Source organism: Lemur catta, chromosome 9 (assembly GCF_020740605.2).
Source record: "Lemur catta isolate mLemCat1 chromosome 9, mLemCat1.pri, whole genome shotgun sequence".
NCBI lineage: Eukaryota > Metazoa > Chordata > Mammalia > Primates > Lemuridae > Lemur > Lemur catta.
This window is the reverse complement of record NC_059136.1, coordinates 50,963,015-50,980,457: the sequence shown is the minus strand read 5'-3', so window position 1 is coordinate 50,980,457 and position 17,443 is coordinate 50,963,015. Positions and strand designations below refer to the sequence as shown.

The 17,443-nt window shown below is 36.0% G+C and overlaps 1 long non-coding RNA gene across 1 annotated transcript in view; it reads left to right on the top strand.

Annotated features, from left to right (window-relative positions):
- The window catches only part of LOC123644984, a 66,568-nt gene extending 56,404 nt beyond the window's left edge, over positions 1 to 10,164 (top strand). The window contains exon 3 of the long non-coding RNA XR_006737355.1: positions 10,147 to 10,164. This is a non-coding gene — a long non-coding RNA (uncharacterized LOC123644984). The remainder of the gene's footprint in view (positions 1 to 10,146) is intronic.
- Positions 10,165 to 17,443: the final 7,279 nt, after the last annotated feature.

Here is a 17,443-nt window from a genome sequence, read left to right as displayed (position 1 = left end):
GCCTAATGACACAGAATTAATAATACATATAAGTGCTGAACATCCCCATGTCTTCCTTGGTCAAGTCTTCTTCATCTTTCCTCACTCCACCCCATCTAATCAGGAGAAATTTATTCTTAGTAAACATGTTGAAGCTTAGTCTCGAATCTATACTATTACTCATTTAGCACTGAATCATTTATGCACTGAACTCTGCATGTTTCACTTTTCTATTGAATTGTGCTTTTTTTCTCCCTTGTGCTATCAAAAGAGACGTTAAACTCTTATCTCTCTTTTAAATTCTCAGAATTTAAAAATGGAATTTTTAAAGGCAGAACATCTTTCCGACAGCTATGCAGCTGCTTTCTTAGAGATATCAGTAACTAGGCTCTATCATTTAATGAATTCTATAAGAATTTTATAATAACCTACAAGTAAATTTAATAGACTTCCAGTTCCAGGAATAGCTTTGGAGAAATTACCGTAAGAATTCCTTTACACTAAATAAGTAAATAAATAAATCATAAATAACAAATAACTAAATATCCCCACAAAATGAAAAAAAAAGTATTTTTAAATATATAGTAGAAATAGAGAATGCTGAAAACAAGCAGGTGAGCGTGTGAACTGACACTTGCTTATACCAGGGGTCCCGAACGTTTATATCCTTTGTGAAGGAATGCATTAGAACAAAACCTGCCCATCAGCATAGAAGACAGCCAGGAGGCTTACCTCTTTTGACCTGAGTGGGATGAAGGACACAAGTAAAGGCCATTCATAAAACAGAAAATGCAAATGGCCAATAAATGTGTGAAAAGATGTGCAATCACTTCAGTAATGGAGAAAAAGCAAATTGAGACAATAACAAATACAGTTTCGCTCCCATGAGATTAGCAAACCTTTTATAGCAGGACAATATTAAGTGCTATGGAGGGTGTTGAGTAATGACAGTGCTAAAACACTGCTGCTGGGAGGATAAATGGGCTCAAAGCAGTCTTTTAGTTAACCTGAAGATGCTCACACCCTCTGACCCCTCAGAGAAATTCTCAGACCAAAGAAAAACAATGTTCATTGCAATATTTTTGTGGCCACAAAAAACCCCAACTCCCCTAAAAACAATATAAAATAATATAAATTTCCATCAAAAGGATGTTGGAGAAATAAATAGTGACAATTCCACCATTTACAATGGGTACTTGGTAATATATAGCAGTGAAAAAATATGAAATAATAAATCAAAGCCATATAGATAAACATGGATAAATTCCAAGAATAAAATGTGATTTTAAAAAAGCCAGTTGCCAAATGATGAAACCATACTATATGATTTATATAATGCTTAAAAACACATGCCCAAACAATATATATAGCATTTATTTAAAGTAAGTATATAAAATATTTGTAACATTTTAAAAACACATGCATAAAATCCATGTACTAGAAGTATAAAAATATTGTGGGAATGATAAACACCAAATCTAAGATACCTGTCATCTAAATGAAAGTAAAAAGGTGTATGAGATTGGAAAGGGCTAAAAGGGAACTGCAATTTTAATCTGTAATGCCTTGTCTATTTAAAAACACAATTTCCTATAAAAATTGGGGGGAAAGGATTAAGTATCAAGAAAAGTGAATGGTTTCATGTGCTATTGGTGGAAAGGTAAATTGCAATATCTTTGGAAGGCCATTTGACAATATCTATCAAAATTTAAAATGCATGTACCTATTATTCAACAATCGTATTTCTAGTAATTTATTCTATAGATATATTTAACACATGTGAAAAGGTACATATATAAAGGTGTTTATTGTAGCAATGTTTGTAATAGCAACAATTTTGAAACAACTTAAAGGGGACTAGTTAAATAAATAATGGTATGTCCAAAGAATGGAAAACCTAAAATCCTTAAAAGAAAGAGCCAGCCCTCTAATGGTTGAGAAGAAAAGATCCCTGATGTAAAGTGAATGAAAAAAGCAAGACACAGAAGAATGGAACCGTACTCATGTAGATGTGGTCTCATCTGTGTAAGAAACATATATGCTTAGAAAAAAATCTGTGTTAAGCATATGCATAAAAATATTTGGAAGTTTACATAATTTGCTAAAAATAGATGCTTCTATGGAGGAGAACTGGGAGACTGAGGTAAAATGAGATTTAATTTTCATGGTATACACTTGCTACAGTCAAAACTGGGTGAGATAAATATGCTAAGTTGAACCATCATATATACTGACAATATATACAATAAGAACAATTTAATATGGGTCAACCATCTAACATGCATGATGTAAAGCACTGCTTAGAAGGCTTCCACTATGACATCTGGAGCACACTGACATACAGACCCCACAATGGGTCTGATAGCCCTTTGCTTGATTCCACATGGAACCTCCAAGGAGCTCAGGTAAAGCAGAACAAGGATCAACCAGTCTGCTGGGACTGGTAATCTGGGTTGAAAAGCCAAGTGCACCAGGAAAGCAATGCTGGGTCACAAAGACTGTACTGGTCACAGATACTATCTTAGGAGATGAGTTGCCAATGGCAGAGCTCCACGATTATTAGCAAGCCCATTCTGAGTGTGGTTTTGATAGAATGCATCTGTTGGCAGGAGCATGAGAAGCTGCAAATGCTTGTGGCTTGTTCTTGCTCTGACTGCAACATTAACTTATCTTAGCCTTTACTTGGCTGAGTGCCTGAAGCTCTCCTTAGAACAGATGCAATTATCCCCTTGCCCTTTTTCAACATTCTCTCCATGTCACTTTGTAGTCTGGCTGCAGCAATGTCATGCTTGATAGCTGGTGTCTGATATGAGCCCTAGCCAACCCTACACCATGATCTGTAGTGAACTATCCTGTGAGTGCTACAACCCCCAAAGCTTTTACTGGTCCAACATTCAAGCTAAGCTGCAGGTCAGAAAGGAAAAGAGATGATTTGTCTGCTCTGGGATTGGGTCATGGCTGGCTGACTGTGTCAATTAAAGGGGCCTCCTCTGATTGCAGTGTTTTCTTCCTTGTACCTCTGATAAAAAAGCTACTGGATTCCTGGATTAAGTAAATACCCAGGACATTCTCTCTCTCTCTCTGTACACACACACACACACACACACACACACACACACACACACACACACAAGAAATTCTTCTTTGAGAGGAAGTCCATCTGCCTGACACCCTTCCAAAAAGTTTTTTAGCCACTCTTTACTTGTATGGGGTGTTTTGTAAGTGGTTTTGAGGTGTGCGTGTGTGTGTGTGTGTGTGTGTGTGTGTGTCTGTTAAATTTTATTATTTTATTTTTACTGATTTTTTTTCTATTTTATTTTTTTCCTTTGCAAGAGAATATAATTGAATTCATTTACCTTATTTTGGTTTCTATTTATTCATCAGTCCATTCCTCCATCAATCCAATAAACATCTACAGCATAGCTGAGACAACACCAGGCTCCAGGGATGAAAGGCAGTATGCTACAGTGATTCGCAGCGTGGCTTCAGGAGTCAGAAACCCGAGCTCCAGTCCAGGATTATCCACTTACTTGATCTTACACTGGGTTTTCTAATCTCTGTCTACACCTCAGTTTCCCCAACATTTAAAGAGAACCAACCTCATAGAGTGGTTATAAAAATTAAATGAGATAATGAATATAAAGAAATCTGCACAGGGTGTGGAACACAGTAGTATTCACTCCATATAAATGCTAATGATTTATGAAAATTGTTTATCTTATCCTTTTAGATGAGAACCATAAGTATAGTTCTATATCCAGGCCATGCCTGAAACAAAGATGCTTTTCCATCTTATTAGAAAAGGTATTTTAACAGCCTTTAAACTGACCGCTTCTTCCTGTCCAGAAAAATTACTGGGACCTGGAGACAGACAGTCTCATATCCAAGGTCTTTGTTCACAGAAGCCACAGGCAAAAATATGTTACCTTTTCCTTTTTCCTTATCTATACAAATAAAATGCAGCTCTAAAACTTTTCTGGGTGGTATAACCGAGTTCTTTCTTCTCTATTTAGTCCTTATGTGAGGACACTTACAACTTCAATGAAGCCTTCCAAAAGTTAGGCAATTCTTTTATGAAAGACATTTCAATATATTTTGAATATATATATATTTAAAAAATATACATACAACTCTCTCTTCCAAAAAAATTGGTCAACCACTATTATTTGCCATCAAGTCACAACACAAAATAGACCTAGCCACAGGGCTTGGATGGAGCCTTACTGTAAGGCTTTGAGAAGAAAAGCCCACGAAGACTCTTTCTTTACCCAATTACCTACTTACGCTTTACCTACTTACACTTCTGAACTGATCAGAATTCAAGCCAGTAAAGTTTGGAAATCATTCACCAGTGTTTCATTCTTCCTGCTATTAATACCGAAGACCACAGTTAACAGAATAGACATCATCTCCAATAGGGTTTTGAGGCCGGAAGTAGCGGTATGTCATGAAGGAAAGCCTCTTTGCACACAAATAAACCTGACATAGACTATAATCTCCACCATCTCTCACTCACACCTGACTAAAATTTCAGAGATTCAAAGAATAAAAGTACATGACACACCTTGACATGATGGATTCCTGCCTCCAACACACTGGGCTTCCTCTGGTGTGAAAGAAAATATCTTGAATTTTTTCATACATTTTTCTAAGGACAAACAGCTGATTCTCATAGGTAGCAAGCACACTTAGTGATTTGCAGGATCAGGTATTAATGCAGGTTTTTATTCTCTCTAATTTTTTAATCTGTTCCGCTTTTCAGTTCCTCTGTTCATTTGTCATGAGTATTCAGGAATTTTGTACTCAGTCCCATGGGTAGAACCTACCTCGATGACACTTTCAATGATCAACAGCATTTATTTTCCCACCAGTCAAGCTTTAGGCCTCAGTTCCCACATCATCTCCGTATATACACTTCCTTCCCCATACTACACTCTCATTTCTCCCCACCCTTTTCCTTTGTTGTATTTATCATCAGTTGGAACAATTTTCTTATGTAATTATTTGATTCATACCTATGTCTTCTACTAGATTAAAACTCACTGCCAGGCATGGAGGCACATGACTGTAATCCCAGCTAGCTGGGAGGCTGAGACAGGAGTATCACTGAAGCCTGGGAGTTCGAGATCAGCCTGCAACATAGCAAGATCTCTGTCTTAAAAAAAACCAAAAACTCTTGAGGATGGGTAGCTTCTAGTTTTGCTTTGCTTACCTTTATATTCCATTGTCTAGCAAAAATCCCTAGTATATAGCAGTCAATCAATAAAGATTATTAAATAAATGAAAGAACCCATAAGAATAAATTTCCTCCAAATTGTTTTATCTTTCCTTGCCACAGTGTTTTCCATGTTTCTTCATGTTCATCTAATCCATGTTTCTTGTGGAATGAACTGTCCCATTCCTCTGGCTCAATCCCAATTAAACCCTCTTTCTCTCTTTCCATTGATAATTCTAGAAAACCAATGCTTTTCTCCACCATAACACTCCCATCTGTTATGTCTCAAATCAGCCCAGATAAAGTAGGTGCTGTGAGTCAGACACAAAGGAACACAAACCTGAAGCAGTTAAAGGCAAAGAGTTGCATTTTAGGAAATTCTGAAAAATGTTAACTGTGTCTCCAACGCACTTAATCCTTTCCTGAAATTTAGCCATATAAACACAAATCTAGGCATGAGATTTTGCATAGTATTTGTGTTTATGTGGATGAGTGTTTACATAGTATTAGAATGTTTTAAATAAAAATATAATTCAACTCTAAGATTTACTAACTTTGGAGATATTATAAATAACATAAAAGAAACAATTGACCCTTGATATTTGAATTTGGTATGCATGGTTTAAATTATTTGGGGATGACCATGAACTCCATCAGAAAGTATTTATAACTGGAGTTATAATGTCTACTCTTATGGTGTTTAGAGAACTAAGTAAACATATATCAACACTTAGCCCTCAAAGCAGATGTGCAAGTCACCTCTCTAGTAAAAGGTCTAATTGGTTTTTTTAGACATTTAATTAAAAGATTAAAATCTTTATTTTAATTAAATCTGTATCAGAACTAAAAGCATTCCTGATTTGGGAAATTAAAATAATCTCCAGAGTTATTCCCCAGGCAGGTATAGACATACTGACTATTTGCATAGGCACAGAATTAAACAATAATTCTTTCATCTATTAACAATACAGGTTTCTGATTATTTAATTACTCTTTCATGCACACAGTTTAACATGACAGTATTTAGGAAAAGTAAGTAAAAGACTTCTTAAAAAGGTTCCCTGGGGGAAAACAACTGGTAAGACATGGATTTTTAACCTACATTTTTCCTTTTGTATCATCTGTAGAGAGTGGAAGTTCTGTGAACAAGTGAGCCTTCAGAAACTGCTATTTTTATATGTAGAGGGAAAACCTGACAGCAGTGTATGGAGTATTCAGTTTCTTTCTTGTCTCTACAACAAAACCAAGATAAAGGAGAGGATGTCTAAATGACAGGTTAAGTCTTGGTGACAACACCATGGCATATCAACTGCAAGCAATGGGAGAAGAAAGACCAACTTAACAGTGCAGATGGCATCTATAAGCCTTAGAGATTTTTTGGAATTTCAGTAGGCTTCACATTTTCTATAATCAAAACTAAACTACAACAACAAAAAACCAACCAAACAAACAAAAAACCTCAAACATTTGGCAACTAATAAAAACAACTTATTTTTCCCTAGAGGGATAAAGGGAACATAAGGGTTAAAAAGGAGAGAATAAAGTTCTCCTTATGACTGAGGAGCAGAAGAATGGAGGTTAAATAAAAGAAGTGAATTCCTGGATGCCATATACATTTTTTTGTATTCTGAAATAGGGATTGATTCTTCAGTATTTTATACAGTGGTTTGATTTTCTACTCACTCTCTCTGACCCCAAACTCAGTTCCAGGTTTATCTTCTTAAATTTTTTTGACTACATAAAAGGGCTATGTACTTTGGCAGAGACATTAGAATTCCATTTTTTCCCTTTTTCCTATCCAGATTATATTCTAATCTGATTTTCTCCCTCTACCACTTTCTCTAAACCAGAGGGGAGCAGTTGTTTTTTAAATTTCTCTACTTTTCTAGAACAAATGCACAATGGTCATTTTGTTCCCGTAAAGATTCAATCTTAAGGTATGTGTGAATTCCATTCTAAGTTGTATGAATTTCCCCTTCAACATTCTCACAAGAAGGAGACCTGCTTACTGGTTATCTATATCTATATTGGGGCCAATTTCCAACTTCCTTTCTGGCATCTTTTTTTTTTAACTTGGCCAGTATCACAGTGCCCTGCACATACCTTTAATGGAGTTTTATTACATCATATCATAGTTTTTCAATGCTGTTTGCCTGGTGAAATGTTTTATTACATACTTAGTCCTTCTTTCATTAGACTTTATCTAGAAATAGAACTTGTCAGAAATGTTTCCATCTACTAAGTGGCTCATGGACAGACTGTGAATATGCCCGTATATAGGCAGGAGGAGGAGGAAAAAGTTCAATCTGTGAGTAAAAAGCTACAAAGTAAGTCCACTGTTATAAAATGGAAAAATTCCTTTTGAAAAATTGGTATGGTTTAGCATAGTGAGAAAAAAATTAGTAATTATTCTACTAAATTATTTTTGGCTGCAACTGGAGAGAAGTCAGCAACAAAAAAACTAACTTCTCAGAATAATTATAGGCCTCTTGGCAAATTAGAATATTTTTTTGATTGTTAAACAGATATTTCTTTTTCCTCTGACGTATATTATGACACAAACCCTAAACTTATAAAAACCCCCAAAGAAGAGAAAGGAAAATGGATGAAGTACAGTTCAGCACAAATAATGCCATCCAGCTTCCAAATAAATTATTCACAGTAGCTATTTTTATGTTGTAATTCCTATTCTTACCTGACAATATGCTGACAGGTTCTTCTCTCTACTGTATCTTCCTCAGTTGGCTTATTCAAGTCCAACAAGAAAGGGAAGAGAACAGAGGACTCTCTCTCTCTTCTTAGAAAGTATTTAGATTATGTCTGTTATTCTAAGTTATTTTGTGTAGACAAAAAATAGTAAATTATTATATTTACAGGAAGCAGAGTCTCATCTGTGTGGCTCCTTAAAAGAAGAATATAAATGTAATTAAAGGACAAACCAAGTCATCCAATCCTGCTTAATTATTTCATAAATCACTGAATCCCAGGCTGACAGGGACCTGAAGTGCCACCTTGCTACCCTCAGCATGAAGACATGAACTATACAGAGGAGAACCAATCCCATTTTTATGGTCTCACTGAGCAGTTCCCACATCTTTCCTTGTTACTCACTCCGGTGTCACACTCCTGGACATCAGAATAGTCTTCCTGATGGATAACTGAATTCTTTAGGTTGCTTTTTTACCCTGGTCTCACATGTGTATATATGTCACATATATAGCACATAATTGGGAGGATGCTAATTTGGGAAAAAGCTCTATATCATCAACTTCTTCACCTAACGTCAATGAGTATTTTCCATATCCTTAAAAATCTTTGCAAATTATGCCTAGTGATTTTATGGCAGTCCAGTTTATGGACCTACCCCCTCAGCAAGCCCTCTATTATTGAGCTATGGGGTCATTTTTTAATATTTATCTCTTCCAGCTAATGCAGTAATAAATATATTTATAAGTAAACTTTTATCCATCTTTCTGAATATTTGTATTCTAAATTTCCTTGAAGTAGGATGCTGGGAGAAAGGATATTTTGAAGACTCCAGATACATACTGTTAGAAATGTATTAATTCATAGCAACATGTAATATTGCTTTAAAAAAAGGAAAGAAAATGTTCCCAACTTGGTGGTTAAAACTACATCAGTTTAATATTTTAATTTGATTTTTTTTTTTTGGTTTCTGGTTAGAGTGAATATTTCTGTATAGTAACTATCATAAACTAGTAAATTTTTATTAAGTTATGCCTTAACCTTTGGTTTTCTAAGTGGAATTCATTGTTCTTTTATGTTTTCCATTGTATCATGTTTTCTAACTTTAATTAACGTATGATTCTCCTCTAGAGACGTTTTTCCTCCTTGGAATATTTTCCTATACTGGAAACCAGGATAAGAGACTATGTCAGCATTGGGGGAAGACTGAATTGTATTTGACATACTGGGAGAATTTATCTTGTTTCTATTTATGCAAGTCATGAACAATCATCGAGTGACTAGTATGAGTTAGTACTGATCTAGGTACTGTGGAGATAAGAGAGGGTCCTTACCCTTCCAGAGTTTAAAGTCTAGTTGGAAAGGAAAGAAACAATTAGTGATCAGTATAAGGCATCCTCCAGTGAGTGAACTGTGGAATACATACAAAGTGCTACGATCATTTAAAGAAGGGAGCAATCAATGGTAACGTGAGTGATCATCAATGAGGACAACCTTGGCAGAGGGAAGGGCAGACAGTGTAGGTGAAAATAGCTACAGAGGTAAATGGCATCTATCACAGATTGAAAGAGCTTGGATTTTTGTGTCATACCTGGGTAGGAAGCCTCAGCTATATCCCTTATTAGCTCTAACCTTAAGCAAGTGTATTAACTGGGTTTGAATCCCAATTCTGCCACTCCTGAGCTGAGTAACCTTGGCAAGCTACTAATTTCTATGAAATCTAAATTTGCTCAGGCATAGCGTTTGGATAATAAGAGTACCTACCTTACAAGATTGTTGTGGGGATTAAATGAGTAAATTCAAGAACTGGGGCTTGGCACATTATAAGCACTCAATAGCATTAGCTTTTATTGTTAACCTAGTTAAGCATCTATTTAGTAAATTTAGTAAGTTACTTGTTAATATGATATACCTCTCCATCATAATAGATAAGTGTGGGTGTTTTGACAAAGAAGTGGACAGATTTGGCTTTGAAAAAGAGAGGAAGACTGGAATTGGAAGGTTACCACCCAAATCATGATACATGTCATATATTTTGCATGTGTGTGGTTTTTTTTTTTTTTTTTTTTGAAGACAGGGTCTTACTCTGTCATCCAGGCTGGAGTGCACTGGTGGCATGATCATAGCTCACTGCAGCCTTGAACTTCTGGGCTCAAGCAAGCTTCCTGACTCAGCCTCCCGCGTGGCTAGGATTATAGCCACACACCACCACACTCAACTAATCTTTAAATTTTCTTTTGGTACAGACAGAATCTCACTATGTCACCCAGACTGGTCTCAAACTCGTGAGATCACGTGATCCTCCCACCTCGTCCTCCCAACGTGCTGGAATTACAGGCGTGAGCCACCGTGCCTGGTCTGTATTTTGAAGTGCAGGGCTCAGCTCTTCACTCAGGTCAGTATTGTTCATTACAACCTGTTTCCCTCCATTTAGCTTGAGAGTCTGATTTTTCTCTGCAAGGTCCAAGTCAGCTCTGATTTTTTTTAAAGATCAAATTCAATACTCTCCTTAATATATCCTAAATAAAAGATATAATTAACATTCCTAAAATAGGAATATAATTACAATACTAATTAAGTAAAGAGGTACGATATTAGCAACACTAAAGAGAATGGAGGGATTTAGAAAAATCAAAATACTGAGAATAGAGGTTTTAAAATATGTACACACCCTTTCTTGACATTCTTCCTTCCAAAGGTGGAGCCTAGTTCTGGACCTAGTCACTATTGTAATTAATGGAATGAGATGGAAGTGAAACTATTTGACTTCCAAAACTTGGCCATAAAGAAATTCACAGCTTCCTCCTTTGTATCTTGGATCACTCTCTTTGGAGGAACCCAGAAGCCGTGTCGTGAGGAAACTCAAGAAGCCCCACGGTGATGTCCACGTCATAAGGAATCAAATCAAGACCTCCTTCCAACAGCCAGCACAGACACGCCAGCCACACCAGCGAGCCATTTTGGAATAAAACCCTCCAAACGACTGCAGCCCCAGCCAACATCTTGACTGAAACCGTCTGAGGGAACCCTGAGCCAAAACCACACCACTAAGCTGGTCACAAATTCCTGACCAACTGAAACTGTGTGGGATAATAAAAGTTTAATTTTGTTTAAGCCACTAAATTTTGGGGGTAATGTATTATGCACCACTATATAACTTACATACACCGAACATGATATAAATTGAGATTTTACCACGAGATACTTAACTTAATTCACTTGAGGAAATAAAAAAAAGAAGCCACATACTCGTAGTGAACTGGAGGAAATTTTGGTCAAGTAGAAATGAAGAAAATACTTAGAAAAAGCAAACATTAAACAGGAAATTAATTATAAGTAGGTCATACCTTGTGGAAGTTCACCAAACCCATTTCTTCTGCTTCCTGGATATACTGCTGGACTGCATTTCCCAGCCTCCCCTGCAGTTAGACATGGCAATAATATAGAGTGCTAACCAACCGAATGTGAAAACATCCCACAAAATATTCCACATTTTCTCTTTTTCTGTCTACCAGCTAGATATGAACAACCAGGGTGATCTTAGAAAATGACAGAGCCTCTATCAACCTAATTTCTTAAGAATTGCAGAGCAGACAGTACCCCAACCCAGGCTGATGGAGGATTTTCCATCCTCACTGTGGCTTCTAAGTTCTCAGACAGCCTCATCTAGCCACCAGACTGAGGAGAGAAGGGAATAAAAGCAGGCTGGTTTCTTAAGCCTGGAAGTGTCACTTTAGCCAGAAAGTGATGCACATGACTTTGCTCACATTCCATTGGTGCAAACTAGTCATTTGGACCTACCTAAATGAAAAGAGAGCTGGGAAATACAGCCCTTGCTTTAGTGGCTGCTTTCCAGCAACGACTCTACACAAAGGAAATGAGCATGGATCTTTGGTGGAACTACCATAGTCTATCCCTTCTCACGCAGAGAGAGGACTCAAATCCCAAAGAGGATGACTCAAAGACTCATCCAGATAGTGCCTCCAGATCTATATTCAAGACCTCCAAAATGTACATAGTCTTCTTCATAAATTTGAGATGTCTCTTGTGATCTGGCAAACTATAAACAAAAAAGATAAATTATACCTTATATAAAACATACAATGATGGAACAGGGACGTGATAACCATAAGAAACCCTCTGACAGTAATTGTTGGTCCATAAAAATGCTGAAACTTTGTCAGGCAGGCATTGTGAAGTCCTTCTGACCTGTGGATGGGGTAAATTGGTTGGCTATGTTCTGTTTTGTTTTCTGGAAGGAACTTACTTGTCCGCTATTCTAGAAGGCCCCCATTCAAGCCTCTAGGAATTTCTTCCTTGTCTTTTATTATCTATAGCCACATCTAAAATGGATATTAAAGCACATGCCCTCTTTGGGGGCTGTACAAATTTTCCAGCCTGCTTCCTACAAGTTTGGGAACCGAAGTGGTTTTTTTTTTTTTTTTGAGACAGAGTCTTGCTTTGTTAGCCGGGCTAGAGTGAATGCTGTGGTGTCAGCCCAGCTCACAGCAACCTCAAACTCCTGGGCTCACGTGATCCTCCTGCCTCAGCCTCCCCAGTAGCTGGGATATAGGCGCGAGCCACCATGCTCGGCTAATTTTTTGTTTCTATTTTAGTTGACTGGCTATATTTTTTTTCTAGTTTTAGTAGAGATGGGGTCTCTCTCTTGCTCAGGCTGGTCTTGATCTCCTGACCTCAAGCGATCCTCCTGCCTTGGCCTCCCAGAGTGCTAGGATTATAGGCATGAGCCACTGCACCCAGCTGGAAGTGTTGTTTTTTAAGGCACAAGTAGTCAAAAGCTCATGGTTTCTTTGGCAACAAATTTCCCTTAGAAACAGGAATTTGTGTTACCATGTGCAAATAACCATATTCAAATTTTCCTGTCTCCAGCCTGAATTTTTTCCTTGCTTCCAGACTCCATTACTTTTCTTTCTCGGCTTAATGATGCTTTTTTGAGATTATCCAAAACAGCTTTGCCCTTAATATGATCTTTGACATAGGCTGCATCACTACTGAACTTTTAGTGCTCAAAGTCTTTCTTGGCCTCATCTTTTACCTTTAGGAACCTCTATCTCTCCTATCCCCTTTCGTTGTTCACAACCAGGAAATTCTTTCCTGAGCTCATCATACGTGTAAGGTACGATTTAAGGCTGGTGCTGGCTCCACCCTCTCCTGCTCTGGTTCTCCTGGCTTCCCTGCTATGGATCCACTCAAATATAGGCGACATCACTGACTCTGCCATTTATCAAGGGAAAATGAGTTCAATTTTTAGCAACTGTTCTTAATGTCATTTGTATTTCAGAGCATTTAGTTTTGCTAATTTGGCAAAATGTGGCCAAGATTAAATAAAATTCAAAGATAAATATAAGCATATGAACTCTGTGGTCTGGATAAATGACAGTGAAAAAGAATCTTTTGCCAATGTGCTCACTGAATAAAATCCTTTAAGTTTTAATAATATGAATAATATAAAAAAGATTCAACCACATCAGAGGATTTTATTGGATTTTTCTATGGCAAAACTCTGCTATTCAAAAGATAAATGAGTTCTTTTGCCACATAGCATGCTGATGACTGAAGCTATGACTATTCAAGGTCTGGAAGATTATGGTACAAGGTACTCACACATTGTACCCTACAATTAAGCAAAAGACAGCTTTCCAAATTGTTTTTGTCTTACGAAGGGAAATATAAATTTATTTCCTGGAGGAATGTATCTATCACGGTGGAAATAAGAGACTGTCAAATGAGCAGCTTCCAGAAGATGGTGATGATGATGAAGATGAAGGAAAGGGAGAGAGAGACGGTGGGAAAAAGAGGAGGAGGAAGAGGAAAAGACTAAGAAAGAAGAGGAAGAAGACTATGGAGAGGAGGGAGGAGGAGAAAGAAAAGATTATGTTGTGTCATGGTGATGAGTAATCATCCCAATTCAGTTTTTCATCAACCAGTAATCAAAATAAGCATAGGATCCCAATTATCTCCAAAAACCCAGATTCGGCTGTTGCACAGCAAATCACTTAAGGTAATGGTGAATCCAACGATGGAATAACAGACAGGATTCTGTCTCAGATCTTCCTTTTATTTTTTCTTAAGTTTTATCAGCGTTGTTCAAGGCAAACAGTATTATTCTTATTTTATAAATGAAGAAACTGTGGCTCAGCTGTCTTGACAAGAGTAGAGGAACAGGCATTCAGACTTCAGGACATTGTTTTCCTGGTTCTGAAGCCCTTATTATATCATGTGTTGTGGAGACACAAGACACTGTACATGAATGTAAAATTCCTGGCACATACTAAGCACTCAAATATGACTTTATCTCTGTCATTGGATTCCTTACTGGAGACTATGCGAAACCTACGTGGACTACTGGACACATAGGAAGAGTAACTACCTTTTTTATTCAGCTCCAAGGAAAAATGTCAGTCAGTATGGGTTATCTGAACCTCAGTGGGGACAGTGAGTAGGATTTAATTTGATTTTGTATTTTGAAAAATAACTGTATTATCTAAAAGCAAAATATTGGTATAATTTCTTTATAGAAAGGGTTTCTTATTTATCAAATCACATTGCTGTTACTTTATTTTATAAAATAATAAATACAAAATAAAACAGCTAGAATAAATCAATTTTTTTTTTGCAAGAAGGGTAGTATTTCTTCTAACCTTGAATAAATGTGTTTTTAGTAAAGTAGTCCTGGGTTTTAATTCTCTCTCTACTGCTTATTAGTTATATAAACTTTGGCCAGTCATTTAACGTTCTTCAGCTTGTTATTCAGTTTTAAAAGGCAGATATTTGCTTGGAGATATATTATGAAAATTAAACGAAGCAAGGTATAAACTAAATAATACATAATAAGGACTCAAGGAAGTAAGCGCTTCCTCCTGTCCATGAGTTGACAGCATAAATTGGCTTAATCTCCTAGTTTTTATGATAAAATAATACAATAAAGCTATATAAGTAGTATTAAGGTAATTGTGATTATTTCCCATTTTAAGTACTTTTAATAAAGAACTACTACATTGTGCCTTTTCTGGAGATCTTTAGAAGAATTTTTTTGCCTCCAGTATAAACGTATTAAATAAGGATTTATTTAATAAGGATTAAATAAGGATTTCTATGTTCATTGGTACATAATTTATTTAATAAGGACTAAATAAGGATTTCTGTGTTCATTGGTACATAATGTGCTTGAACAAAACAAAGACCTTAGAAATTGCGTAGTCATTAGTGTCATTTGCCAACAGCTCTGATATTCACCATTTCAGGGCACATTATGGAACTACATTTCTTGGCTTCAGTGGGACTATAAGTGAGTCCTGGCTAATAAGTTGTGATGGGTACGGTGTCTGTCTGAGAACTTTCAAACTCTTTTTACCTCTAACTTGGCAACCAGCAATATTTGAAAAGGTAGCTACATTGAACTGAGTCCCTGAGAGCCTTCCTGTTGACCTGCAAAGGTAATGTGGTAAGAGACTGTGGAATTGTCAGAGCAGCATTACTTAGCTCATTCTGACGGATCAGAGGTGGTTAACAAAAACCAAAAGGCCTCCTAGTAAAAAATATATATGAATAAATTACTAGAGTTTCTTCCTATAAGGAAGTAAATAAGAATCTTGATCTAATTTTTATTTTAAACAGGTGGTGCAAGATATGGGGCCTCACTTCCAATTGTCTCTTTAGAGTTCTTGACCTTGACCGCACTTATACATAATAAGGATAAAATTCCACTTAATAATATAGATTGTGATGCATCCCTCAAATGAAAATGGAGATCAAAATTAGATTAAGAGAAGATTAAGAGCAGGGGCATAAGCTAATTCAATATTTGTTTCTCACCTAAAAAGCTTTCTAGATTTTTAGATAAGTGCTTTTAAAAAATATCTATTCATGATTTTTTTTCCACATCACACAAATCATATTCTTAGTTGAATACTGATTAATTTAGAGAAATCCAAATAACTTGGACTATTTCATATAAAGCAAAAAAAAAAAGGCACAGTTTACATTGTTTAATGATATGGTACCAAGAAAAATGATACACAGGTTAGGGGTAAATATTAGTTTTAATTTTTTTGGACAAATAATTTCAAATATAATTTTAAAAGACTAAATCAGCATCAGAGATTCAGATTTAAATAAAAGTTAACAAATAGAATAAAACATCTTAATAAATAGCTTTATTTTAAAACAATATGACATACTTGCTACTAATATATAAGGTGTCAAATACCCTAAGAAAAAGCTCATAACCTTAATAATTTCCCATTATAATATCAAAAAGCACATAATAAACATCAAATTATTTTTGTTTGGCAAGAAAAGTAAAAATTAAAAGCACGATGAGAGCCACAGAGTACAAACTCTAAATATACTGTATAGTGATAACCCATCTTTGCTTTCTTTCGTACATTTTTTTGGAACCTGGCTAAGAAGCATAAAAATGACAGTGAGAAAATAAGGCTGGCTGTTCCTGAAACGTAGGAGAGTTACCAAAAGTTGGAACAAAGGAATATAGTTCCCTGAAATAAAATAATAATTCACAGTAAAATAATTTCTAAATATGCCACACTCTTATGATCCTGAAATTGAAAGGTTAAAAAAATAAATCAATAAACATTAGTGGGATGCTGAACCACCGAAACAGATTTATATAATTATGGCATCTCATTCTGAGGTTGATTCCAAATTCTTCATTCATGACCTGTCAAACACTTCTCTTGTTCTTAAAGTCAACATTAAGGCATGCCAAATTCCTATAAGAAAATTATTCTAACAGTAGCTTTGGATATTAAAGATCTATCACTATCAAATATACTCCTAATACATACATGGACTTGAGTGCGCACAAACTCGCACACCGACAAACTTAAACCACAAGTACACTCTGAAGTGTAATCCACGGATTTTTAAAATCAGTTTTATGTGTTTAAAATAATATCTTACTTTTTACAGTGTCAATGCACTAGGCAGGCAAATTATTTCCCTAGATTTATGAAAGCTGGAAGGAAAGGATATTATAGAATACTATGAACCATAAACTAATACAGCTGAAAATCAGCTGAAACACAATGATGTGTTAATTCTCTTTCTTATGAACTATTTTACACTGGTAAAAGCCAGTGAGACTTCATTATAATTCTCATCGTAGTCATTCTTTGTGTCCAATTCTGGGAAAGGTTAAACCCATTACAGAGAGCAGTGAGGATCTGTTTTATTCCTTTTTTGCAGTGGAATCTAGTTGACAGTATTAAATCTTGCTGTAGATTTGGCAAAGGTTGTGAATTTTCTTTGTCAGATCACATTTTTGTGGTGACATTAATTGCTGCAGTGATATCTGAACTTCAGATTGAAAAACCTTCTCCTAATTGATACATAGAATGCTTTTTCCTTAACTTTAGACAATAATCCAGGTAAGGTTTTGTGTGAGCCAACTATTGCACACGTGAAAGATGTGCTTCTGCCTAGAATTTTTCCTTGTCTCAAAGAAGTAAGTAAAAAAAAAGCAGAGCCACTTGAGTTCAGACTCTTAATTCTTGATATCCA